The following is a 27,771-nucleotide window of genomic DNA, read 5'->3' on the forward strand; positions in this document are numbered from 1 at the left end:
ACTGCAACCTCTGCTTCCCGGGTTCAAGCGATTCGCCTACCTCAGCCTGCCCACTAGCTGGAACTACAGGCACCTGCCACCATGCCCAGCTAATTTTTGTATTTTTAATAGAGACGGGGTTTCACCATGTTGACCAGGATGGTCTCGATCTCTTGACCTTGTGATCCGCCAGCCTCAGCATCCCAAAGTGCTGGGATTACAGTCATGAGCCACTGTGCCTGGACTCTTCATTTTGACACTGGTTGTTAGTATATATTGCATCAAGTTTCCACTGTGTCCCATTCTTTACAGGTGTTAACAAATACTTAAAGAGAAAAAAATCCTAATTTGCCTTTGTTAAGCAACTTGAGTTTATAGATATGAATAGGGTTGTGATTTACTAGGTAGACCATCACATTTGGGTTGTTCCCTTTTTGAAACCCTGGTTAGAAAAACAAGAAAGTATTTTATATATGCTGGATTTTTTGTTTGTTTGTTTTTGAGACAGAGTCTTGCTCTGTTGTCCAGGCTGGAGTGCAGTGGCACAATCACAGCTCACAGTGAAGCCTTGAAATCCAGGGCTCAAGCAATCCTCCTGTAGCTTCCACAAGCATGTGCCACCACAGCTGGCTATTTTTTAATTTTTTGTAGAAACAGGGTCTTAATATGTTGCCCAGGCTGGTCTCAAACTCCTGGCCTCAAGTGATCCTCCCACCTCAGCCTCCCTTAGTGTTGGGATTATAGGCATGAGCCACCATGCCTAGCCTGGAACTTTTATAACAAAGTCACAGAATATGATTTCAGAAAGTACAAGCTACTGTAGTTAATTTCTTCTGCATGAACTCAAAATTTCAGGGTTTTTTCCTCTGTAATTCTAGGAATTAACCTTGTAAAACAGTATATTTTAGGGAAATTTTGGTTAAAAAAAAAAAAAAGAAAGTGTACCATGCATTTTGAGATGTTTTAAGTTTCCAGAAAATTTGGCTATTGTGTAGTTCTCATGAGAAAATGGTACCGTGGACTTCTGGGTGATAATTATTCTGACACAAAGCAGCAGCAGGCCTGAGCCCTCTTGCAAATGCAATGCCAGGTAGATTTTTTTTTCAAGAAATAAAAAGTCAGTTTTAGCCACCTGCACATCTTCGGAAGTTGTGAAATGCTAGGACCTGTAAAAACTGACTTCCCATTCTGGTTTCTAGGAAATGTTTTAGTTCTCATCAGAATAAGACTTTATGATCTCAGACCCTCTGTCTTCCACTTTCTCTTCCCCAATTGCATTCTCCCTTTGAAAAAAGTCCACTGGATTCTGAAGCTGCACAACTCCTCATGGCATATTTAGATGACTTCTTCTGCGACGTTCCTCACTATTCCATTGTATGTGCCTTTGAGGCTTCATTTACAAGTGTAATGCTTGCAGGTACAGCCCCAATGAAAGAATTTGGGGCTTTCCAACTTTTCCTCCCTGTTGGCAGTTTAAGGGCAAAGAATTAAAGGAGTTAGGATGAAGGGTGGTTATTAGCTCATCTTACCAAATGATGGCTCTGAAGTATTTAATAACAATTGAGTTGCAGAGAAAGCATGGCTTCTCTATGGGCAAATCTACATGTTCACTTATTTTCCAGGACACCCAGCCTTACAGGCAAATGGTACACAGCTAAGGGAGAGAAAGTGTAGGGAAGGAATGAAAGGATTTTAAAGATTGACTGTTGCAAGCTTATTTCTAGTCATTTGATTTTCTAGGGTAGTATAGTTTCTCAATTCTCTTCACATGGGTAGTTGGGGGGAACCATAGGAAATAAAATGAAATGTTTATGTTAGGAAATTAGACAGTTACTTATTTTCTTCTTAATACTACTATTTTAGGAGAGTATGTGTGAGAGAGAGAAAAACAAAGAGAGAGAGGGAGAGGGAGATGGACGCAGGGAGGAAGAGGGAGAGACTGCGACAGAGACAAAGGATGGAAGAAAGAATGAGAAAGAGGAAAGATAGGAGAATCAGAGAAGGGCAGACAGAATGAATCCTTGTTTTATTTTGGGGACAAACATTGCTCTCAAAGTTGCAGTTATACACACATGCACGTACACACACATCTGTAATTGACGGAGGTTTGAAAAGCATAGGCATAACAGAGTCTCAGAGACTGCATATATGTTCATGCTCTACGGAAGGAAGGGGACATGAATGTACTTAGCATGGCCAGTGGAATGATGCAACTAACCAGTGGCAATAATAGTTTCTTACTGAGTAGGTCACAGAAAGACAGGAACTATGATCATTGTTCATAGGAGCCGATGGAGGCATCAATGCTCTGAACATTCTCTTCTTGTGATGATGACAGCTCATATTTACTGAGCATACTGGATTCTATGCACTTGATATCAACCGACATCTAAATTTCAAAGCATTCCTCACCAGATCGGTGCTGGAGTTTTATTTATTTATTTATTTATTTTTTGAGACGCAGTCTCTCTCTGTCACCCAGGCTGCAGTGCCGTGGAGCCATCTCAGCTCACTGCAACCTCTGCCCCTCCAGGTTTAAGCAATTCTCTGCCTCAGCCTCTGGAGTAGCTGGGATTACAGGCGCGTGCCACCACGCCCGGCTAATTTTCTTTTGTATTTTTAGTAGAGACGGGGTTTCACCATCTTGGCCAGGCTAGTCTTGAACTCCTGACCTCGTGATCTACCCGCCTCAGCCTCCCAAAGTCCTGGGATTACAGGTGTGAGCCACCGCACCTGGCCGTGCTGGAGTTTTCTTTGATTTAAAGATGAGCTTTTTCCTCTTCTGGGGACGATGTCTAGAGGCACTCAGAATGGTCCAGTGTTTGACAAACCGTCACAGGTTTTCCCGCAATCTAGCTTCTCACTACATTTGGCTACCCAGAACCCGTGGTAGTAAAATTGTTTACCTTTACACCAAGAAGCTTGGGATAGCACCAAAATCTGTACTCAGAGTGTTCAAGGGTTTCATGCTGTGAGACCTAAAATCTTATGAGCTTGTCCAAAACACAGAAACATGTCAGGAGGGCCTGTGGTGGTTCCATGTGTGCTAACTGTGCTTGTGAAGGGATCAAGCATGCTTTTCTTATTGAGGAGCAGAAAATCCTTGTCAAAAGTGTTGAAGGAACAAGCACAGAGGCAGAGAGCTAAATTCAAACTAAAGCTTTTATGAGTAATAAAAATTAAGAGATATAAAAAATAAATAAATATGAGGACACCGAGGCACAGAGAGGTTCATTAACTTACCCAGGTAGTCCGATGGTGGAGGTGGAGCTGTGAAACCTAAGCGGTCGGGCACTGGAGCTGAGCCCCACTCAGCTATGTTGCTGTGAAGTTTGCTTCCTTATCTCAATTTTGCTATTTGCAGGAAGCCAAGACTTTTATTGTCCTTGACAACAGTTTTTTTATTTGCATCAAAACGCGACCTGTGTCCGAGAAGAAATAATTTTCAGAGGACACCAAGTAACCATATCAAGATATTGTTGCCATTGAATGATAAAAGCAGATCATGCCTGTACTGCGTAACAAAGGGAAAACTTGTACTTACCAGTTTAGGTCAGAAGAGAGCAGTGGTAGAAAAATAGTGGCCATGGAGGGTATCTGAGAAAGAAAGACTATGTTCAGATGCAGAGGGGAATTTTGTGGCATGACAAGTCATGCCCGATCCAGGCTGGGTTGCTAGGTGCTGCAGGACCGGGGTGCAGGGCCCCCCGGGTCCTGCCCCACATGTGTACCCTCATTGGCCCCAGAGAGGTAGCTTTTAAAAAGTTCTGCATTTAACTTTTTTTTTTTTTTTTTTTTTTTGTTTTTGTTTTGAGACGGAGTCTCACTCTATGGCCCAGGCTGGAGCGCAGTGGCCAGATCTCAGCTCACTGCAAGCTCCGCCTCCCGGGTTTAGTAGAGACAGGGTTTCACCGTGTTAGCCAGGATGGTCTTGATCTCCTGACCTCGTGATCCGCCCGCCTCGGCCTCCCAAAGTGCTGGGATTACAGGCTTGAGCCACCGCGCCCGGCCTTTTTTTTTTTTTTGAGACGGAGTCTCGCTCTGTCCCCCAGGCTGGAGTGCAGTGGCGCCATCTCGGCTCACTGCAAGCTCCGCCTCCCGGGTTCACGCCATTCTCCTGCGTCAGCCTCCCGAGTAGCTGGGACTACAGGCGCCCGCAACCGCGGCCGGCTAATTTTTTGTATTTTTAGTAGAGACGGGGTTTTACCGTGGTCTCGATCTCCTGACCTGGTGATCCGCCCGCCTCGGCCTCCCAAAGTGCTGGGATTACAGGCGTGAGCCACCGCGCCCGGCCTGCATTTAACTTTAAAGCCTGACCTTTCCCAGGTCAATATCAAGCTCAGGAACTGGGGAAGAATAAGGAACCCTGGAAGGCTCATTTGACTGAGGTACCCTTCTGAAGTTTAACTTTTCGTTTTGCTTTTCTCTTTAACCCTGGATTGAAGTTCTTTTAAGATCTTAAACCTATAAGCCTTCTCTGTCACTTTGCTGGCGTCTTCCTGTATCTGGGAGCAGTTTATAGAGGGGACAGCAGTATTCTTCGAACTGCGTTCAGAGAATCAGGGGCACTTGGGTCAGATTGGGGTAGTGGTTAAAATTCAGGATCCTGGCCCCACTCCTCACCACCCCACCCCACCCCCATCCCCCGCCCTACCCACCAGCCATCCCGCCCCACTGAATCAGCACTGCAGGCAAGAGGCCCTAGAAGGGACTGCTGTCAATCACCAGAGGGTTATTTGCATTAGAAACGTTTACAAACCACCTTTTGACAAGTTCCATGGTTTATAAGGATACATTTCTTGCATAACAATAATTAAATGTGTTTCTGCCCAAGGGATGATGTGAAAGACCACTGTTAGGGCCATGAGCATGGATAAGGAACTGCCCCTGCCATGAGGCGGACCCATGCTTATCAAATGACCTCCACATATGGGTGGAATAGAGACATGAAACCAGACGCAAAACTGGAACAGTCTCTCACTGCCCTTCGCGAGTCATACCTCAGTCAAGTTGGAGATGGGATCTTTGAAATACTATTTTCCTATTCAGATAAATTGTCACTTTCCCCCTTCACAAATATTTTGACTCATAGATACTTACCTAAAACGTTTCAAAGTAGTTTTTTTAAATACAAATTTGGGATAATCAAACTTTTAAAGAACTCACATCACAATCTTAAGTATTTGTATTAGGTTGGTGCAAAAGTCATTGCTGTTTTTGCCATTGAAAGTAATGGCAAAAATCGCAATGACTTTTGCACCAACCCGATAATTCCTCATAGGCCATAAGGGTAACTTCTGATAGTGCGAAGAAAGACAGCACTGAATTTGTGGGAAATTTCAACGAGGATTAATAGTGATCTCGTATGGGGATGGAGTGATTAAAAATAGAAATCAAAGTGTTGTTTATTTATTTAGAAGAAAGAGCTGGGTGCAGTGTAGTTCCAACATTTTGGGAGGCTAAGGTAGGTGGATTGCTTGAGTTCAGGAGTTTGAGGCCAGCCTGGGCAACATAACGAGACCATGTCTGTACAAAAAATTATTAAAAGTAGCTGAGCGTTGGGGCACATGCTTGTAGTCCAGCTACGAGGGAAGGGGCAATTGGGAGGATTGCTTGAGCCCAGAAAGTCAAGGCTGCAGAGAGCTATGATTGTACCAAAGCACTCCAGCCTGAGCCACAGACAGAGGCTCTGTCTTAATGTAAGTGTCTGGTATTTTAATGTGAAGAATATGAATTTTGAAAATTAAAAGGAAACAAACAATGTACAGTGGAGAGACACTTCACGTGTGCAGAATGAGGGGTTTTAGTTGCCACTGCAGAGAGAATTAAGAATAGCAATAGCAGTGCTGTTTGGGGACAGCAGTTAAGATGTAGAATACTTGTGAGTTCCTGGACCTTTCCTTGATTCAGAGTTGTAAGAGCCATCCTTTATCAACCATTCCTATGACATCTGGGAACCAATGTTTTCAAACACAGTCACATCTCCGATGGTTAAACTAGAGAAGGGATACCTAGAAATCAACATTGCTCAGAGCTAAGGTTACCAAATATCCCATGGGAAATGCTTACAATAAAAATTCACTCGTTGCTTACCTAAAGTTCAAATGTAACTAGCTATAGCGCGTTTTTATTTGCTAAATTTGGTGACTCTACTCACTAGAAAAATAAAATATGGTAGTTGCATTTTAAAAGAACCAGGATTTTGAGAACAATTATTTTCCCCGATTAATAACAGCCTGCCCTTCAGTGGAAGATGGTGCCTGCTCTCCGTGGTCTCCTGAAGTGCTCTGGATCTCTGTCCCCTATCATATGCTGGTGTCCTTCCAGCTGTTCCTGGCAGTCTGGCGATCTTAGGCATTCTGGCTTGTCGGTGGCTGGGGAAGACATGGTAATAATAGGCACTTGTAGTTAAGCCCTCATCTCCAGGGTCAGAACAGCTCAGGACTCCTATCTTGTTATACCTTACGGTTTTACACGCAGGCCCAAAACCAGGGCCTCCAGATACTCAGCCCTGCCGATGTATACACTGGCGCCCCTCTGGCGTTTCCTAGATAATGTATTTATGCATCACTTATCCTTTAGACTCTGGGGCAAATATACATTTCATATATTTTCTTATTTAATCTTATATCAGTTTTATGAGGAAAATATTATTCTGTCTTTACTTTTTGAAAGAGAAATTTGTAAAGCTTGTAAGAGAATTGTGAAGCTTGGAATGGTTACCTCATGTGTCCATAGTTCATAAAGATTCAAACACAAAGTCTCCTCCAACGCCCAATCTCTTACCTCTTCTGTACTGCCTGCCTGTCTCCCATTCTCCCTACACCCTCTCCCCATTCTGCATTTCATGTAAGTCACAAAGGGATTATAATGACTTACAAGGATGTAAAGAGATGAACTGGACTTTGGGACGGGCTGTCTCTGTGAGCTCTATTATCAGGGGGCAAGTGAATTCATCTGTCTGAGACCCAGTTGCCTTAATCTTTAAAACTGGGATACAAATATTGGCTGCATAAATGTATTGGGAGGATTAAATAAATTAACTTTGTAACATATAAGGCACTTGGCACGTGCTTGGTTCTGAAATCTAGGATGCTCACTGTGTATATAACCAAATACCTAACAGTATGAAGTGCCATGGATGTTGTAAAAGAACTAGGTGCAAGGAACAATAGAAACACAAATGAAGAGCCAAATGAGAGAATAGGAAGAAGAGGAGGAGGAGGAAGACGAGGGAGAAGGAGAAGGAGATGATGGGAGCCTTGGGGGAAGGAGATGACTTGTCTCAGGGACTCAAGATAAGGGGTATTAGAATTTGAGCCTACTTTTTCAGTGAGGTTTTTTGGAAGCTGAGGCAAAGCAACTTAGCATAAGCGGCAGGGATACCTTTGAGCCAACAGGGCTCTCAGATTTGCATCTGTAGAAGGTCTGTGTGCAGCAGACTTTGTGGCTCTGAGTTCACCATGGGAAGGGGAAGGTCAGAACTCAGAATTCCTTGAGAATTCCTGAGAATTACTTGAAAATGTCTGGCTCATGACTGAGACATACTTATGTTCTTCATAGAATATACAGTCACTTTTCTGGACTTCCCTTGGGGAAAAAACAGTCTGCCTCAGTTATTTATAGTTTTTTCTGAAAGACAAAACAAAACAAAGTAAATTAAATCTGAGCCAATGCTTGAGGGTAAAGGATTCTGGGCTCAAATGAAATGTTCACTTATTAGTATTTGCTGAGTGACCTTGGCTGGGTTATATCATCTCTCTGGGCCTTTCTTCCTCATCTGTACAGAAAACAGATTAAGAAATTGCATGAACCTCTGTCCAGTGTCCACCTCATGCCTTGCCCTGTGGTAGATGCCTGGTCCAGAGGACAGCCCAGCCTTTCCCATGGTGGTGATCACAACACAGTGAGCATGGGCAGGGGATGAACACAGGGTTAAGATTCACATAACCCAGCAAACATTGATAGTGTTACATCAGAAGGGGACACATGCTGTGAAGAAAATGATGCTGGCTTATAGAATAGAGTGAGGCTGGGATGAACAGCCAGGAGGCAGGGCCAGGCCCTGTTCATACAGCAGTCAGACATGGCTTCTCTGAGGAGGTGACTGTATTAGTCCATTCTCACACTGCTGTAAGGAAATAACTGAGACTGGGTAATTTGTAAGAAAAGAGGTGTATTAGTCTGTTTTCATGCCACTGATAAAGACATACCCAAGACTGGGCAATTTACAAAAGAAAGAGGTTTAATGGACTCACAGTTCCATGTTGCTGGGGAGGGCTCACAATCATAATGATAGGTGAAAGGCACATCTCATAGGGTGGCAGGCAAGAGAAGAGTGAGGGCCAAGTGAAAGGGGTTTCCCTTATCAAACAATCCGATCTCATGAGACTTATTCACTGCAATGAGAACAATATAGGGGAACCATCACCATGATTCAATTATCTCCCACTGGGTCCCTCCCATAACATGCGGGAATTATGGGAGCTACAATTCAAGATGAGATTTGGGTGGGGACACAGCCAAACCATATCAAGAGGTTTAATTGACTCATGGTTCCGCAGATTATACAGGAAGCATAGTGGCTTCTGCTTCTGGGGGGGCCTCAGGAATCTTAACAATCATGGCAGAAGGTAATGGGGAAGCAGGAGTCTTACATGGCTGGAGCAGGAGGAAGAGAGACAGCAGGGAGGTGCCACACACTTGTACAACAACCAGGTCTTGTGATAACTCATTCACTCACTGTCACAAGAACAGCACCAAGGGGATGGTGATAAACCATTCGTGGGAACTCCGCCTTCATAATCCACTCACCTTCCACCAGGCCCTTCCTCCAGCATTGGGATTACAATTCCACATGAAATTTAGTGGGGACACAGATTCAAACCATATCATTCTGCCCCTGGCCCCTTCAAATCTCATGTCCCTCTCACATTACAAAATATACTCATGCCTTCCCAACAGTCCCCCAAAGTCTTAACTCATTCCAGCATTAACTCAAAAGTGTAAAGTCCAAAGTCTCATCTGAGACAAGGCAAATCCCTTCTGTCTGTTTTGTTCTAGTCATGTTGGCAGCCAATTGGGTGGTGCCCACCCACATTGAGGGTGGGTCTTTCTCTCCCAGTCCACCTGCTCAAATGTCGGTCTCCTCTGGCAACACTTACACAGACACATCCAAAAGCAATACTTTACTAGCCATGTAGGCATCCTTCAAATCCAATCAAGTTGACACCTAATATTAACCATCACAGTGACCTTTGATCGGACACTTGCATACATTGAAGGAACCAGTCACGAGAGCTGGCAAGAAGCATGTTCTGGGAGGTTCTTCAAAGAGTTGCCCAACAGACGGCTAGGGAAGAAGGTTATGTCAGGAAGGAATTTGGACTTTCCTGGAAAATGTGGAAGAAACAAGAAGAAATCTCTGCTAGTATCTTGTCTACAGCTTACAAACACTTTTAGTCTTTTCCACATTGGAGACACACACATGTAGTTCGTGTGCATGTCTATGTATATATCCACACTCTTAAATTAGATGCACTTCAGGGACATAGACCAGGCACATAAACCCTAGATTTTCCCTGCCATCGAAAGGTCCGTTATGACTAGTTTTGGGCAATAAACAGGTGCTGGCCATGTCCACTGCCACTACCCACTTCTACTGATGCCAACACTGCCAGTGCATCATGGTGGCCTCCCCCACAGGCATTCCTCTGGACACTGCAAAAGCAAACTTTCCAATGAATGGCATTAGCAGGGGAATTGAAACCTATTGGCTACTGTGGGCCAGTGCTCCCAGCTTTACTCTGATAGCCTTATAATCTGTGTTTTGTGACATAACCAAGAAAGTTAAAATAGACCTTGAGAATCAGAACAGAGTGGGTATCAAAGGGTTGTGGTGTCATCTCATCAGAGGGGTAATCAGAAAACAAGCACTTAGTACACACAAATGAGTGTGGATATGTAGGCTGGACTGGGAACAGCATCTTCATGAGATTGGAAGTGTAATCAGACAATAGCTTGAGGATAGATATTTGGGTAAGGAGACTTCAGGTGGAAAAATACTTTATGCTGAGAATTACAAAACATTGCAGTCCGGTAAGGAAATACTCCACAATAAAATAAAATCATCAGGAAGGAGTGAGAGAAGAACTGATGGGAGCAAAAGATGGGAGAAGGAGAATTTATCACCCCAGTGAGAGCAGGATGAATGGAATCAAGGGGCAAGGGCCTGCAAAGAGTTAGAAATAGGAGTACCAAAAAAATGTTATTTTCCCCTGATGAATAGTGAGGATCAGTTTGGCCTCCCATAGCACCCTCTGTGTTCCTAGTGTTTTATGTGTATGCGGTAACCTGACGTGTGGCATTTAGTGAGAATAGGTACTTTTTCTTGGTGGCACTGACATCTGACCGTAATGCCATATAGCCATATACAAGCCTCACAATGGTTTTCGTCAAAGAAAGGTTTACTCAGAATACAATGAAGTTCTGTGCTTTTGCTAAAATCTGCACAAAACACCTAAAGACTAACAGTTTAGGAAAGATGACAAAAAGTACTACCTCTTAGTTCAGAAACGGCATTGACTGGGTGTGGTTCATATCTGACATAAGGCAGAATACTCATTTTGAAGTGTATCTTGTGGATTTGCTAGCAGGAAAAGTGGAACAACTACAAGAGCCATACTCACATCTGTGCAAAGTTAATGAATGACTTTCCATATTTTTGGTGCTCTGCTATATTTAAAATTGAATGCCCTATCATGTAATAAAAATACCAAACTACTTATATGAACAGTGAAAGAGGGTGAGGCCAGTTTAAATTAACTGAAATCAACAAGATTATTTAGGAGAATAGAAGCAATATTGTACAAAGATTGACCAAAGACCAGACTGGCTAAGTTGTCATTTCTCTCCCTTTGATGGCCTTTAAGTTGGGATTTCCTTCCAAGTTGGGTTTATTTTTCATTTATCTGGGAAGAGTGTGGTTTAGTGAAATTTTAAAGTTATGCCTTTACTTTACTGCATCTAAGAAACAAAAAGAGACATGACTGTAATAATTTCAAGGTAATTTGATACAGGTATGTATTCGTCTGTTTTCACATTGCTGATAAAGACATACCCAAGACTGGGCAATTTACAAAAGAAAGAGGTTTAATTGGACTTACAGTTTCACACGGCTGGGGAGGCCTCACAATCATGGCAGGAGGCAAGGAGGAGCAAGTCACATATTACGTGGATGGCAGCAGGCAAAGAGAGAGCTTGTGCAGGGAAACTTCCCTTTTTAAAAACGTTAGATCTCATGAAACACATTCACTATCACAAGAACAGCATGCGAAAGACCCACTCCCATGATTCAATTGTCTCCCACTGGGTTCCTCCCTCAATGTATGAGAATTATGGGAGCTACAAGAGGAGATTTGGGTGGGAACACAGAGCTGAAGCATATCAAGATATAAGAGAAAAGATTGTATTATAAAACTGACCCTAACCTGGGCACCTCCATCTACTACTTCTTCCTCTCCACTAGCATCTCAGCCTTCATCCCCACCCCCATCTCTCACTAGATGAGCTACATGGATAATCTGGTGTGTGAGCTTCCAAACATTTTCTGTACATATGTAATTTAATTATAAAATCATATCATCTCCACATACAGGAATGTCTCAACCTCAGTGCTATTGACACATGAGCCAGATAAGTCTTTGAGGTGGGGGGCTGTCCTGTGCGCTGAGGCATGTTTATCGGGATCCCTGGCCTCCACTCACCAGGTGCTAAGAGCATGCTCCGCACAGCCTTGATGTCTCCAGACATCATGAAATATCTCTAGCAGGCAATATCACTCTTGATTGGGAATAATTGATACGAAGGCTTAGTTTTACAATTTGTTTATATATGTATATATATGTGTATATATGTAGATATATATAATATCTACATATATACACATATTTATATATATATATGTATATAGAGAGAGTAACCATTTTATTACAAAACCGTTTTGCTCTCTTTCTGCCTACTGCTTTTCCCAATCAAAATCATTGACAAAATTCTTTAACATATAATTAATGCTATTTAATTACATTCCATGAATGCTTCATATTCTGTCCAGTGAATATAACATTGCTCCATGGATTTATCCCACCATTCTTTCATCTATGGGCATTAACATGGTTTCTAGTTCTTGACCTCCAAATGGCAATGCTGTAATGAGTGTCATGGTGCATGTGCCTTTACAGATCCCCAGAAATGGAATTGTAGCATAAGAATTTTATTTTATTTTATTTTTTGGGACAAGGTTTTGCTCTGTCACTCACGCTGGAGTGCAGTGGCATAATCACCGCTCACTTCAGCCTCCACTTTCTGAACTCAAAGAATCTTCCTGCCTCAGCCTCACAAGTAGTTGGAACTACAGGCATGCATGCCCATGCCTGGTTAATGTTTAAAAATTTTTTGTGGAGTCTGAGTCTCTCTCTATGTTGCCTAGGCTTGTCTAGAACTCCCAGGCTCAAGCAATATCCCCACCTTGGCCTTCCAAAGGACTGGGGTTACAGGCATGAGCCATGGTGCCTGGCCTTATGTATTTTTAATTTTATTAGATATTGCCAGATCACCTAATGGCAGCCTTTGAAAAAAACTTTTAAAACTCTAAATTTTATGTATAAGACTGATACGAGTGATTAGTTAAGTGATTTCTTGAACGTGAAAAGAAATACAAATATATTCAAAGTCTGCCTTTTGGTTTTAGTCCTAAAAATTACAATTTTTTATGCAGGAGGAAGTTTGGATTAACAGTTTAATCATCAGATCTTTCAAATTTCTTGTTTGTCAGGGGTTTTGAGTATAGTCACCAATTAAAATGAATAAACTGCAAAATTAAATTCTATGCCAAGAGTGTTACTTTATTCTGTAATCAACTTACCTTGTGTTAAGTATTTCAAGACTAGAAATGAAAATGGAATGGGGGACTGGATTAAAGTTGTCTTAAGTGATGGAATAATATAAATATGCCTTGTGAGTTTCCTTAGGATTAATGAGTGGCTGAAACCCTGCAACTTAACCTCACCATGCAAGTCGGCACAGTCTGAGTTATGTGTCACTATCCAATGATGGGTGAAAATAGTTCTGTTTGATAGTTTGGATCATTTTAATGTACTATTTTATTCCCCATTCAACAGCTCAGGATAGCTTTTAAGCAACATGATTTCAATTGTTTTACTCTTTTCCCCTTTTAGAGTTCTCCGGTTGAAAGAAAAAAGCGCAACCTGGCTTCTGAATTCCAAGAACACACTACACAGTGGTAAGAAAATTAAGGTCTATTTTTTTTTTTCTTCTTGAGGACTTGAGTGCCTCAGCAAGTGTGATAGTGGGAGATGTTATTTCTGATGGTTATTGTGCTGTATGTGTAGCTGTCTTCTGGAAGTAGAGGCTGCTGGGATCTTCCCTGGACTTGTGTATCAGGGAGAAAGAACTAATTTAAAATAAAGCAAAATATGTATCTACTCTTTACTAGGTTAACTTTAAAAAATAGACAAGTAATTGCGAAGTTTGCAATACATATGCATTACTTGTCTATTTTTGCAAGTAAATAGTTGCATGTGTCTATAGTTGCACCTGAGTGCCGGTGCAACAAGAGTGTTGCTCTCCAAGCTGTTGGGAATGGAAGTGTTAGCTCTAAGTCTCACAGAGCTTTCGGGCTTTGCTTGAAGCCTTTTAATGTTACAGGAAGATTTTGTTCTGTCAATTTCTCTCATGCAATGTAATTGGACTTCTCTAATTCCTCTTTTCTCCTTGGTTATTTCTCCTAATAAGAGAAATTAGCTTTATGCGCCTTCAATATTGTGGTTATATGCCAGTTTAAAATGGAATAATCTCATTTGCTGCATTTTGGTTTGATATTGTGCATGAAATTTAGAAATAATTTCCATTTAAAATTACAAGTTATATCACAACATTATGAAAGGTTTAGGGAAAGAGACATTGAAAAAACTATTCCACTGATAATTTAGCATAGCAACAGTTACTGGTTTGTTACCAACTTCATATGTATTTTTTCCTTTTACACATACGATTTAAAATTCTGACTTTAAATCAATTACTTTTTAATATGTAATACCTGCCAATGGGGCAAAATGTTAAGAACTCCAAAATTGTGTATATGAAATGTATTTGTCTCTCCTTCCTTCTTTGCCCCATGCCAGCTAGTTCCCTTTCCAGGACACCTCTGATGTTTCTGGTTTCTAATTTACAGGTCCTTCGAGATTATTTACATTGTTTGCAGTCTGTTGCTATGCTAAACAATGCTTTGAAAAGGAGTAGAACATCTTTATGCATTTGCTGTCTCTCCTATGTTCTAGTTCTTGGATGGAAGGAAAAGGCTGCCACTCAATATCTAAAGCAAAAATCTGACTTTATTGCTTGCTAAACAAGAGACAACAGTGCTTGTAGGACACAGTTCTGTTAAAACAAAGCAAATGCTGATCATATATAGGGTTTGGGAAGCATTAAGTTCAGGAATTAAAACACTGTGAGAAGTGTGTTTGGAAATTAATTGACCTTTAGCAGTGAAAGCTTGGCATTTGGAGTGTGCCTGTTGCTAATAGTTGGATTTCAGAAGTAAGGCTGTTATTGATTGGCTAGCTTTCAGAAGTGTGTTACTAAAGTGGATTGTCGCTGACCAATTTTGATGTGTTTTTTCGTGTGTGTGTGAGACGGAGTCTCGCTCTGTTGTCAGGCTGGAGTGTAGTGGCGCGATCTTGGCTCACTGAAACCTCTGTCTTCCCAGTTCAAGTGTTCCTCCTGCCTCAGTCTCCCAAGTAGCTGGGACTACAGGCGTGCACCACCACGCCCAGCTAATGTTGTATGTTTAGTAGAGACGGGGTCTCACCATGTTGGCCAGGACGGTCTCCATCTCTTGACCTCGTGATGCGACCGCCTCAGCCTCCCAAAGTGCTAGGATTACAGGCGTGAGCTACCGCGCCCGGCCAATTTTGATGTCTTTCTAACAAGTTGTGGTAGTGACTTGTTGATACCTTAGGACTATGACCAAGAAAGAGTTATCATTTTCCTTTAAAATTTAAATTCTCAACTACGTGAGAAATTTATGGGAAATGGAAGTCCTGGGTCAAATAGTGTGTGCATTTTGTATTTTAATTGGCTAGAGATTTACCAATTTACACGCCCACCAGCAATGAATGACAGTGCTCATTTCTCCACAACATAGTGTGTCATCAGGTTTTTGATCTTTGTTAACCTAAGTGAAACATAGTATCTTCCTGAAGTTTTGTTGTCTATTTCTTACAATAAGTAAGGTTGAGAAACTTTGTATATAATGAAAAACTATCACATTTTATTTTCTGTATGTTTTCCTGTCATCTACCCACTTTTAATGGAATTTAAAAAATGCTGACTTTTAATGACTCATGTATTAATTAGCCCTGTACATTAAGAGTTGTAAATATTTTCTCCAGTATGTTCTTTGTCTTTTTATTTTGTTTATGGTGTTTATTTGCGGAGAAAAAGCTTCTAAAAACAGGCCTGGACACAGTTGGATTGATCAGTATTTTTTATTGTCTTTTGGGTTTTAGATTACAGTTGGAAAACTCTCTTATTTTGACATTATAATATTTTTGATGCTCTCCTTTATTGCTTTTATGGCTTTATTTTCATTCATTCTTCTGGAATTTGTGCTGGTGTAAGTGTAAAGGAGGATACGATTTTTTAGGTAGCTAGATGCCTCACCACTATTTCTTAGATAATACATTATTTCCCTACTAATGTGAATGAACATCTTTGCTCAAAACTAAAGCTTCCCAAGTATGTTGATTTACTGCTGATCTTTTTCTCTGATCCATCAATTATTATGCTGGCTTTTTATTGATCATAATACCACATGCATTTTTCTGTTTAACTGGCTTCTTGCTAATCACTGTGGTGTTCACATTAAATGAATATTGTGCAATTTACTCAACAACTCTCCCTTTTGTTGCCCTCCATGTAACGTTGGGGAGATTTTTGGCTATAAATCAACAGATACATTTTTAAAAAAACTTTATCTCTGTTTATTCCATAAACCACCTATCATTCTGGGGCAAGGTCTGATTGTCTCTAGTTTAACAAGTACCCCAGGTGATTCCAGGGAAGGCTGATGTTTCATTGCATGCTGCTCTTTGGAGTTGAATCCGATCACACGTGGATCGTATCATCACACAACTGGTCCAATCAGTGATGATAAGCGATTGATTTTTCCGGTGACGGTTTGAGTTTTACCACGTCCACACATTATAGATTTATATACATATTCACTTCTATGTGTATATAAGTACATGCAAGTATATAACAAATGGATACTGCTGTGAAGGTGGAATGTATTTGATGTGATACTTTTAGAAATACATGAAATTGTTGAGATTTGATGAGAGTCCATTTATGATTCTTAGTTTTCGTAGAGAAATAGGAAGGGGCTACTGAATGGTCCACCTTAAGACCGAAAAGGGTGAAAGTCCAGAACGAAAGGCCAATGATTTCATTATACAAATGAAATGAGAAAATGCAGTGAAATTCCATCCATCCCTGAGGACTGACTCCATTTAGAGGTTAGAAGAGCAGCCTGGAGTGATCTCACACTTACGGGTTCCGTACCGTCACTGCGGAGCAACTGTAGAAGGGTTGTGACTAAGAATGAAAGGATCAGCACATAAAGTTTTTCGCTTTAACTACCCTTCTGTGGGGTACATAAGAAATCAAACAGATAATGGATCCAGATGGCCCATCCCCTGGTGAATAGTGAACAAGGGGTATCTAAATAGGTGAGTGCAATCTGCAGCAAAAACCCCAAACGAGAACATCGGCCGTGAGTCTCAATTCAGTTTTAGAAGCAGACTGTTAAGTACATTAGGTGATGTCATAGACTGTTTGTGATGAAGAAGATATTGGAAAGAACTAGCTCAGGGAAGTTCTAAATGCAAAAAATTGTGATTTATTCCACTTTCACGGGCCATTGCAATTTGCAGAGACTTTTCCCATTAAAACAGGCTTCATGATACCCAGATTACTGATGAGAAAACTGAGTTGCATGGAGGTGAGATGGTACCCAGCTAGTCACGGTTGGAGCACCTCAGAGAGCACTAGCTCAGCATCTTATGCACACACTTCAACTCAACTCACATTTATGAAAGACCTAGCCTACTTATGCAACCAAAGTATCCGGGGTATCAAGGCATGTGAATTATCTCTGACACTAAGAATATGAAGCCCGATAGCATCAAATAGGGAGAGGGAGCTTTGTTATGCTTTTATGTGCCTTAATTGTCCTGGAGTCTTCAGCAAGTCTGTGGTGAATGCAGTGGAAAAAGAGCAGACTTCAAAATTAACTTAAAATTTTAATCATTGAAATTAAATCGCAGACATAAATTAGACAGATATCTGTGAAAGCAAACATTTTTTAAAGCTGGGAACTCCCTGCTATGTTGATTCACTTTATAGGATGGCCATACGGAACTGATGTTAATAGCCAACAAACCATTGTCAGATGCATAATAGATTGCTAATTACTCATGGAAACAGACTTTTTGAACTAGAATGGTGCGTTTTAATTGCCTTTTAGTAAGATGCTTTGTCTTTTTCTTCCCCCACCTAGGTCCCATCAGCACTTACCCCAGTGCTGGCCTGAGTTGTAATAGATTCGTAATAGACACGTTTATGTATTAATAATAATAAAGATAAATTATGTTTGCAAGTGCTTCCCCCTACATTTTATCTCTCTGACAACTCTGGGGGATATGCAGGGCAAGTGTTATTATCTCTACTGATGATGAAACCAAGGCATGATAAAGTCAGGAGGTTTTTCAAAATTTCACGAGTGAATCAGGATTCAAGGTCTGGTTTTGTTACTTGACAATATCCTGTTCTGTATATAATAAACCACCCTGTGCTACGACATGAAACTCACAGTGCTAAGGCAACAGGATGTGGCCACTGGTGTGAATTCTGTCCTTGTCAACTGTGCATTCTTTACCTCTTTGAGACATAGTTTATTCATTCTTAAATTGGTAAAAATAGTAGCTATTCCTATTTACAAAGTTTTGATGAGACTCCATTGAAATAATACATAAGGAATTTCTTCGAACTTTTCCACAGTGTTTCTCACCTAGAGCTCTTGAATGGGCTTCAGTGGGTCTGTAAAATCTGTAACGTTATATAAAATTTGATGCTTACTTGTATATAATGCATTTATTTTTTCTGGCGAAAGTGCTAACAATTTTATAAGATTTTCAGATTTCTGTGATTAAAAAGATTAGAATTATGCAAAACATGATGCACAATATTAGTATGGTGTTATTAATACAAAATATCTTTTCTGATATTTTAACACATTCTTTTTAGAAAATATGAAAAATACAGAAAAGCACAAAAAGAAAATAATAGTCATCCAAAAACATGTCATTTAGAGAGAATCAACATAGCAATGTCACATTGTTGATGTGGATTGTTATGGCTGATACCACATTGCGGCATTTTTTTATAAATAAAAAAGTTGTGGGGACAGCACAAAATATATTTTATGTATTATATATATAGTTTACCTGCATATACATTTGTAGGATTGGGATCATTTTCAATATGTGAACATGGACTTACTGGTATAATATTTTTCTACATGATGTTTAACATCTGCCTTGAAATCTCTGTATAGTTATTCCATAATTTCTATACCTAATATTCTAGGTTTAGAGTATTGTATTGTACCTTCAAATTTGTTTTCATTTTTGTCATTTTAACTAATATCACAATATATATGCTTCTACATGTAATTATACTACATATTCATAAATTTTATGTATTTTCTGAAATCAACTTATATATCTCTGGCTTTTCTAACTGAATGGTCAATTATTAAGTATTCCCTTCTCCCAGATGTACTTTAGCTTTTTATTACCATGTTTCCAAAAATCTTACTGGATTTAAACAAAATTAATTATGCCTATTAATTCTTTGGGGGAAGAATTTTAATATTGATACTGCTTTTCTAAAATATAATTTGTCACTTCTTTTATCCAGAATCAATACCCTTGAGCATCTTCTCTTTTGACCTAATGCAGTAAATTCTTTTGAAATTTCCATAGTAAATAATGTTTTCATTCTTAGAGGAAATTGTTCTTGAACATGATATAATATTTTTAGACTACATTTCCAAATTAAATTGTCAATATTTGATTTAGAATTTTTTCATTTATAATTATGAGGAAGATTGGTCTGTAAATTTATATTTCTGGAGTTTTTCACTTTTTCAAATATCTGCGTAGGGATTGCCATAAAAAATGGAAAAGTCTTCCATCTTTCTCCACAAGGAATTTTAGAAAATTGTGAAATTTTCTTCCCTATTTATTCATTAAGCTTTTTGGCATCATTTATGTTTTCTTTACCAATCATCTGTTTAATTTAAATTTTTAATTTGTCAGAATACAATATTACACAATTTTTACTCATGTCTGTGGTCATATTCATTGTTTTTTGCAGTTTTATATATATAGGTTTTTTCTCTTTTCTATTTGATTAGGCCTGCGAAATGTTTGATCAGAAATTTTTTTTCTACAAAGAATCCACTCTTAGATTTGTGTATTTTGTCTATAATTTACTTTCTAATTCATTAATTTCTGCTGTTATTTTTCCCCCTTTTTGTTTTCCTTAAATTGTCTTTGTTCTTGTTTTTCCATTTTTAAAAATTGAACACTTATTTTAGTAATTTTCATTCTTTCTGATGTCCTGATAAAAGTCTTACAGGCTATAGGTTTGCTCTGGTATATAACTGCATCAGCATTCCAGATGTTTTTATCAATTATGTTTTCACTTTCATTAGTGTCAAAATAATCCTTAGTGGTGTGCTTGATTTTTAGTGGAATTGTTTTTTGTTTTAGACAGAGTTTCGCTCTTATTGCCCAGGCTGGAGTGCCATGGTGTGATCTCGGCTCACTGTAACCTCCATCTCCTGGGTTACAGCAATTCTCCTGCCTCAGCCTCCCGAGTAGCTGGGATTACAGGCATGTGCCACCACGCCCGGCTTATTTTGTATTTTTAGTAGAGACGGAGTTTCTCCATGTTGTGGTGCAATTGTTTTTTGAGGGAATAATTTGTGATGTGGTAATTTTGGACTGTCTTTTTTTCTATTTTTTGGGCTTATGGGAGTATAGAGCGTACTATATAATTACTATTTGCCAATATTCTTTGTAGGCTTGATAGGAAATATATCATCCTTTTCTCTTGTAAGATGCCAAACTTTCTGTAAACATAATAAATCTTATTATTATTTGGAACTTCTTTCTCTATGCCCCACTCAGGTGTATACGTATTTGCATACTTCAACTGTGAAAGATGGAGGAAGATCCCACTACTGTTAACTTCTCTTTATTCCTCGAATAATTTGTGATTACTGTATTTTGAACAATATTATTTGGAGCTTAAAGATTTATGACTTTCATGGTTTCCTTTTGTTTATCATCAAAATACTATAACTCTCTTCATTTTAGGAAATGGCTTTTTCTTCTAATTCTCTGTTGTCTGATAAGAATATGAAAACTCCTATTTTCTCTTCTTATATTTATTTTATTTCTTCTTGCCTTTAGCTGTTACATCTTTGCCTAATCACTTAATAATGCTTATGTGCCAATTTCTTTTAAGTGTTAGGGCTGTTAAATAATACTAGGTTGAATTTGATTAACTCACCGCTTGAACTAACCAAATCAAACCATGTGGCTGTCTTTTACTTTGCAGTTTAGGGTAGATGTGTATGTTATTATTACAGATGTCATTGTGCTTCCTTTCTTTATCTTGTTTTATTCTCATTAAAAATATTTTTTCCTGCTATTTCCCTAGTAAGTTTTTAAAAAATATGAACTCTGTTTTCTTTGCTCTTTTCTGTAGCAATTTTATTTTAAATTCTACTAGTAATATACTTTGTTATCAAAATGCTTTTAATAATATTAGTATTTTAAACACATTTATGTTTATTAAGCCGCTGACATAGAAATAAAGCACTAAATACTGATTGGCCTCCATGTAAAGTGAGAATATTAGTAGTCTTTAGTTCCCATATTATATCTAGGCCCACCTCCCAGTTTTTGTTGGTGTCACCTGTGATTTTAGAGTGGGATTATAGACATTTTATCGTATTATGTTGTAGGGCTTTTCTCTTAGTAAGCTGAAGCAGATCCTGAACAAATATGCCCAGGGATACCTGTGTTCTTTCTCCAAACTTCTTTCATGTCCCTTCACATGTAGACACCAACTTTTTGGGCCACAGAATTTTCTTTTTTCTTTCTTTCTTTCTTTTTTTTTTTTTTTTTTTTGAGATAAGGTCTTGCTCTGTCACCCAGGCTGGAGTGCAGTGGCACAATCATGGCTCAGTACACCCTCAACTTCATGGGGTAAGCTTTTCTCCTGCTTCAGCCTCCCAAGTAGCTGGAACTACAGTTGTGTGCCACTAGGCCTGTCTAATTTTTGTGTTTTTTGTAGTGACGGGGTCTTTGCCATGTTGCCCAGGCTGGCCTTGAACTGCCAGACTCAAGCAGTCCACCTGCCTTAGCCTCTGAAAGGGTTGGGATTATAGGCATGAACCACTGTGCTCGGCCGACAAGATTCTTTTTTTTTAAAATTATTATACTTTAAGTTCTAGGGTACATGTGCATAACGTGAAGGTTTGTTACATGTGTATACTTGTGCCATGTTGGTGTGCTGCACCCATAAGATTCTTTAATAAAATATTTTCCTGTCAAAACTTGGTGGATGTGTCAGGTTGATGCAAAACTGTGATTACTTTTGCACCAACCTAGTGGTTTTATTGTAAGAAGGCCTTTGATTATACAAAGGGCGAAAGGCTTGTGTATACATGTCAGAATTTAAAAAAATACTCTGCTGATGAAACTTTTTCTGTCCTAGCATTAAAAAAAAATTGTGCTTTCCACGAATTTTGTCAGGAATATACATGGGCGTTTTGATCAGCCAGTGCAGGCTGCCTTGTGGGTCAGTCCACTCTGTTGAATAAGGGGACAGTCACCAGTATTGGGAGCAGCCACTACAAGGGGCTTCATGATGGTGGAATGTGATAAGGAGAAACCACTTCACAGAACACCAGATTCCAATTTTGTCTTGGTTGTTAAATGCCATGTGAGTCGCTGAGCCCCAGGTGCTCATCTGTGAAATGGGGGTGTTAGAGAAGATTTTCTCAGGAAGCCCAATTCCTGAAGCAATTCAACCCAAAGTGGTAAAACTGTTTGCTGCATTAGCATTAAATTAAGTTTTAATTAGGCTGTCTGTGTTTTCAGTTGAAAAAAATAAATTATGACAGAAAAGTACTAGAACTGAACAGGTACTTTACACTTTATGGAAAGCAGAATAATGGCTCCCCCAAAGATGTCCACATTCTAATCCCCAGAACCCATATTGCCTTACATGGCAAAGAAGAATGAAGATTACAGATGGAATTAAGGTTGTTAATCAGCTGACCTTAAAGTAAGGAGAATATCTGAAATTATTCTGCTGGATCCAATGTAATCACAGGGGTCTGTAAAAGTGGAAGAGGGAGGCAGGAGAGATCAGAGAGATGAAGTGCAAGAAGGTCTCCAGGCACCATTGCTGGCTTTGAAGACAGTGGTGGAAGGAGCCTCAAGCCAAAGAAAGTGAGCAGTCTATAGAAGATGGAAGACTTCAGGAGGAACACGGCCCTCCAGACACCTTGATTTTAACCTAGAGACCCATTGATATGGTTTGGATGTTTGTTCCCTCCAAATCTCAGTTAAAATGTGATTCCCCATGTTGAAGGTGTGACCTGGTGGAAGGTAATTGGTTCTGGGGGCAGATTCTTCATGAATGGTTTGGCACCATCTCCTTGGTGATAAGTGAGTTCTTGCTCAGAGTTCCATGCAAATTCAGTGAGTTTTCTGTGAAACTCTGAGCAAGAACTCACTTATCACCAAAGTGTGTGGCACTTCCCACCTCACTCTTTTGTTCCTGCTCTCCCATGATGTGCTGGCTTCCGCTTCACCTTCTACCATGAGTGAAAGCTCCCTGAGGCCTCATTAGAAGCCGAACAGATACAGATATTGCTGCCATGCTTGCACAGCCTGCAGAACTCTGAGTCAATTAAACTTCTTCTCTTTATAAATTACCCAGTCTCAGATGTTTCTTTATAACAACACAAAAACAGCCTAATACAGAAAATTGGAACCAAGGAGTGGGGCATTCCTATAAAGATATCTGTAGACGAGGAAGCAGCTTTGGAACTGGGTAACAGGCAGAGGTTGGAATAGTGTGGAGGGCTCAGAAGAAGACAAGATGATGAGGAAAGTCTGAAACTTCCTAAAGACTGGTCATATTGTTGTGACCAAAATGCTGACAGAGATATGAACAGTGAAGGCCAGGCTGATATGATCTTAGATGAAGATGAGGAACTTACTGGGAACTGAAGCAAAGGTCACCCTTGTTATGCTTTACCAAAGAACTTGCCTGCATTGTGTTCATGTCCTAAGGATTTGTGGAACTTTGAACTTGACAGTGATGATTTAGGGTATCTGGCAGAAAACATTTCTAAGCATTAAAGCCTTTAAGAGGTGGACTGGCAGATATAGGGGCAAAGAAATGACTTAAGATTGGAACTTATATTTAAGGGGGAAGCAGAACATAAAAATTTGAAAAATTTGCAACCTGTCCATGTGGTAGAAAAGAAAAGTCTAGTTTTAGGGGAAGCATCCAAGTGGGCTGCAGAACAACTTACTAGAGAGATTTGCATGACTAAAAAGAAGCCAAGTGCTGATGGCCAACATGATTGGAAAAAGGCCCTGAAGGCATTTTAGGGATCTACAAGGCCGCCCCTCCCATTACAGATTCAGAAGCCTAGGAGGAAAGAATGGTTTTGTGGGCCAGGTCCGAGGTGCCAATGGCCTAAGACACCCAGGAAATTGATCCCTGCATCCTCACTTCTCTGGCTCCAGCCTTGGCTCAAAGGGTCCCACGTGTAGCTTGGGCCATGGCTCTGGAGGGCACAAGCCATAAGCTTTGGTGGCTTCCACATGGTATTAAGCCTGTAGGTGCTCAGAATGCAAGAGTAAAGGATGCTTGGCAACTTGCACCTAGATTTCAGAGGATGTATGTGAGAGCCTGGGTGCTCAGGGAGAAGCCTGATGCAGGGGTGGAGCCATCACAGAGAATCTCTACTAGGGCAATGCCAAGGGGAAATGTGGGGGTCTGGAAAGGCCACAGGAACTTGACAGCCTGTGAGAGCAGCCACAGGGGCTGCACCCCCCAAAGCCACAGGGGTGGAGCTGTCCAAGACCTTGGGAGCCCATCCCTTGCCCCAGTGTGCCCTGAATGCGGGACATGGGGTCAAAGAAGATTATTTTGGAGCTTTAAGATTTAATGATTGCCCTGCTGGCCTGTAGCCCCTTTCTTTTGGCTGATTTCTCTTTTTTGGAACAAGAATGTTTACCTAATGCCTGTACCCCCATTGTATCTTGAAAGTAAGTAACTTGTCTTTGATTTCACAGGCTCATGTGTGGAAGAAACTCATCTCCAGATGAGACTTTGGACTTCAGGACTTTTGAATTGGGGCTAGAATGAGTTAAGACTTTGGGGAACTGTTGGGAGAGATGATTGTATTTTGCAGTGTGAGAAGGACATGATATTTTAGGGGCCATGGTGCTGAATGATATATTGAGTGTCTATCACCTCCAAATCTCATGTTGAAATGTAATTCCTCATGCTGGTGATGGGGCTTGGTGGGAGGTGATTGGATCATGGGGGCAGATTCCTCGTGAATGATTTAACACCATCCCCTTGGTGATGAGTGAGATTTTCTCTGAGTTCACATGCGGTCTGCTTGTTTAAAAGTGCATGGCACCTCTGTGCTCTCTCTTACTCCTGTTTTTGCCACGTGTCTTGCCTGCTCCTGCTTTGCCTTCTGCCATAAGTAAAAGCTCCCTGAAGCCCTCTCCAGAGGCCAGGCAGATGCATATGCCAGTGCCATGCTTGCACGGCCTGTAGAACCCTGAGCCAGTGCAACCTCTTTTCTTTAATACACCCATTTAGACTGCTGACCTTAAGAATTATATGAGACATATGTGTTGTTTTAAGCCACTAGGTTTGTGGTAATTTGTTACAGTAGTACTAGGAAATCAATACACATATATTATTACCTTTTTCATGGAAAAAGCTTTATGTCATGAAAACTGTGTGCTCCACCCTCTCCCCTGTCAACCCAGTATCTTGCTTCTAGTACTTCTTCATCTGGCTGTTCATGTACAGCCTTTATAATATCCTTTATAACAAACTGGTAAACGTAGTAAAGTACTTCCCTGCATTCTGTGAGCTGTCTTACCAAATTGTAAAACCCAAGGATGGGAGTCATGGGAACCACTAATTTATAGCTGTTGGGTCAAAAGCGCAAGCCACAACCTGGGGCCTGTGATTGGCATATGAAGTGGGGGCAGTTCTGTGCGGCAGAGCTCTTAAGCTCTGGGATCTAGCACTAGCTCCGGATAGATGGTGTGACACTATTCTTACATATGGTGTCAAAAGTGGTGTGTGAGAGTGTAGGGAAGCAGTGTGCTTTCCTCATGATAGTGAAACAATAGAGTTGAGAGGGTCTACTCAACCAGAAGAAAAAATAACTTTGCATTTTTAGGGATTTTTAATGTCTATTAAGGAAGATACGGATTCTGGAAAATGTTAACTAATGCTATTTTTAGCATCGTTTTTATTGGTGCATCATTGACATCAAATGACCCTGGGCATGACTCTTGCATTCCCAGGAGAGTATCTTGAAGCTTTAGAGGGATATCTCAAAGCATTCCACACCCCCAAATGCAGACGGGAATGAAGAGGGATTTGGGACTCTAACTATGAAATAGTCTCCTCTCTTGCTGAGTTTATAATTTTAGTAGATCTTCTTTGATAAGGTGAACATTAATCCTCTGATTCTCAGGATTCAAGAGAGAGACTTCCTAGTGCCAAGGGCAAGTAAGGAATTAGGGAATTGGGGCAGCTGAGTCCTAGCCCTGGCTCTACTGGTAGCTGCTGTAGAGATCCCCTTTCCCTTCCATGTGTTGGATGAGAATGGTTAAGTCAATGAGCCCCAGTGTCTCATTTGCTGTTAAAATATAAATATATTCATGATATGATGGTAAACAAGTGATAGATAACATCTATCTAGGTGGTGAAGTATTGACCAACAATCTAGATGGTAAAGTATTGATACCTATCTAGATGGCAAAATAATAATAACTAGTTATTATTATTGTTAATAAAATAGTTAACATTTGCCGAGCACTTACTCTGACCAGGTTCACTAGATCCTTGGACTCTCACAATCACAATGTGGTTTTGGAAATAGTTTATCCTTTATACAAACCAATGCTCCAGAGCCTTGGTTTTCATCCAGTCACATGAGTCTCTGGTTCCTCGGGGCACCGAGGTCAACATGTTCCATTGCTCAGCTTTTCCTTCTTCACCTTTGGTGCATTATTAGGAGTATAAGCCATGTGGGATAGAGCATGGGGAATGAGGTTCCTAGGATAGAAATCAATGGGTAAATGTGAGAATGTTCATAAGCAGACCAGGAAAGCCAGGATGACCTCCTGAAGGAGGAAGGTGCTGAATTACAGGTTTCAGTGGCTCGAAACTGAAGGACACAGAGGGTGAGTGGGAGTCGGGTGAGGCTGGAGTCAGGAGGATGAATGGTCCAGCTGCAATTCTTCACTCCGCTGGTATCAGGCCATGAGGTGCTCTTGGTTAGGCACATATTTGGTCTTTGTCTTTACGTAGGTTATATGAGTATAACAAAATTCAGAATTTTCCCAAAGTTTCAACAGTGGCCGTACTACATATAGAGAATCATACGAAAAAACATTCATAGGGCTCTGGTACTTTTTATCCATCTATATCAGGAGACCGAAAATAATCACATGCATTTGTCTCATTGCAGTGTCCACCAAAGGTAAAAAAGAATATTATAGATATCAGAATTACCTTCAGTTTCAAGGGGTCGTTAAGTTCTTGATTTGCAAATAAATTTAAATGGTACATTAATGTCTATGTGATTTATTCAGGAAAAATGAAATTCACTATAAATCCAAGAGAAGGAAAATATTCGTACTTTTACAAACACACAGTTCCTTTTTTCAGTTGTCCTTCCTTTGTGCTTAAAAGTGATTGTTCTTTAGTTTTGAATTTTTTCTTGTAAAAAGTTCTTGTTTCTCAGATCTGAGACACTCTTGAGTGGGCTTATGAAATTATTAAACTTGGAACTTTGTACATGCACTCTTGGTTTTAAAATAAAATAATAAGATTGAGTACAGTCTGCTGTGGCTTCAAGCTGGGCCCTAAATTGGGTTAATCAAGTTAAGGAAGCCCTAACCTCTAGCTATGATATTTTAGGTATACTGTTCCTCAAGTGGTGGCCTGAAGTGGCAAAATGCTGATTCTCTGAAGGGAAATCCCCTGTTACTTCCTGGGGCCATAGTCACAGGATTTGTAGACTTATTTGATACTTACATGTTCACCAAATTTTTGACACTGATACTGAAATGATATTTAAATCATGGAGACCGACCAGCCCCGGTGGCTCATACCTGTAATCCCACCACTTTGGGAGGGTGAGGCAGGAGGATCACTTGAGGTCAGGAGTTCAAGACTAGCCTGGCCATCGTGATGAAACCCCATCAAATTACCCAGGCATGGTGGCATGTGCCTGTAGTCTTAGCTACTCAGGAGGCTGAGGTGGGAGAATCGCTTGAATCCCGGAGG

The 27,771-nt window shown here is 40.3% G+C and overlaps 1 long non-coding RNA gene across 1 annotated transcript in view; it reads left to right on the top strand.

The window, feature by feature from the left end:
* The window catches only part of LOC106997256 (uncharacterized), a 211,529-nt gene that overhangs the window by 103,682 nt on the left and 80,076 nt on the right, over positions 1-27,771 (top strand). The window contains exon 2 of the long non-coding RNA XR_001443392.3: positions 13,215-13,279. This is a non-coding gene — a long non-coding RNA (uncharacterized LOC106997256). The remainder of the gene's footprint in view (positions 1-13,214; positions 13,280-27,771) is intronic.

The sequence above is a fragment of the Macaca mulatta genome, chromosome 3 (genome assembly GCF_049350105.2).
Source record: "Macaca mulatta isolate MMU2019108-1 chromosome 3, T2T-MMU8v2.0, whole genome shotgun sequence".
Taxonomy (NCBI): Eukaryota; Metazoa; Chordata; class Mammalia; order Primates; family Cercopithecidae; genus Macaca; species Macaca mulatta.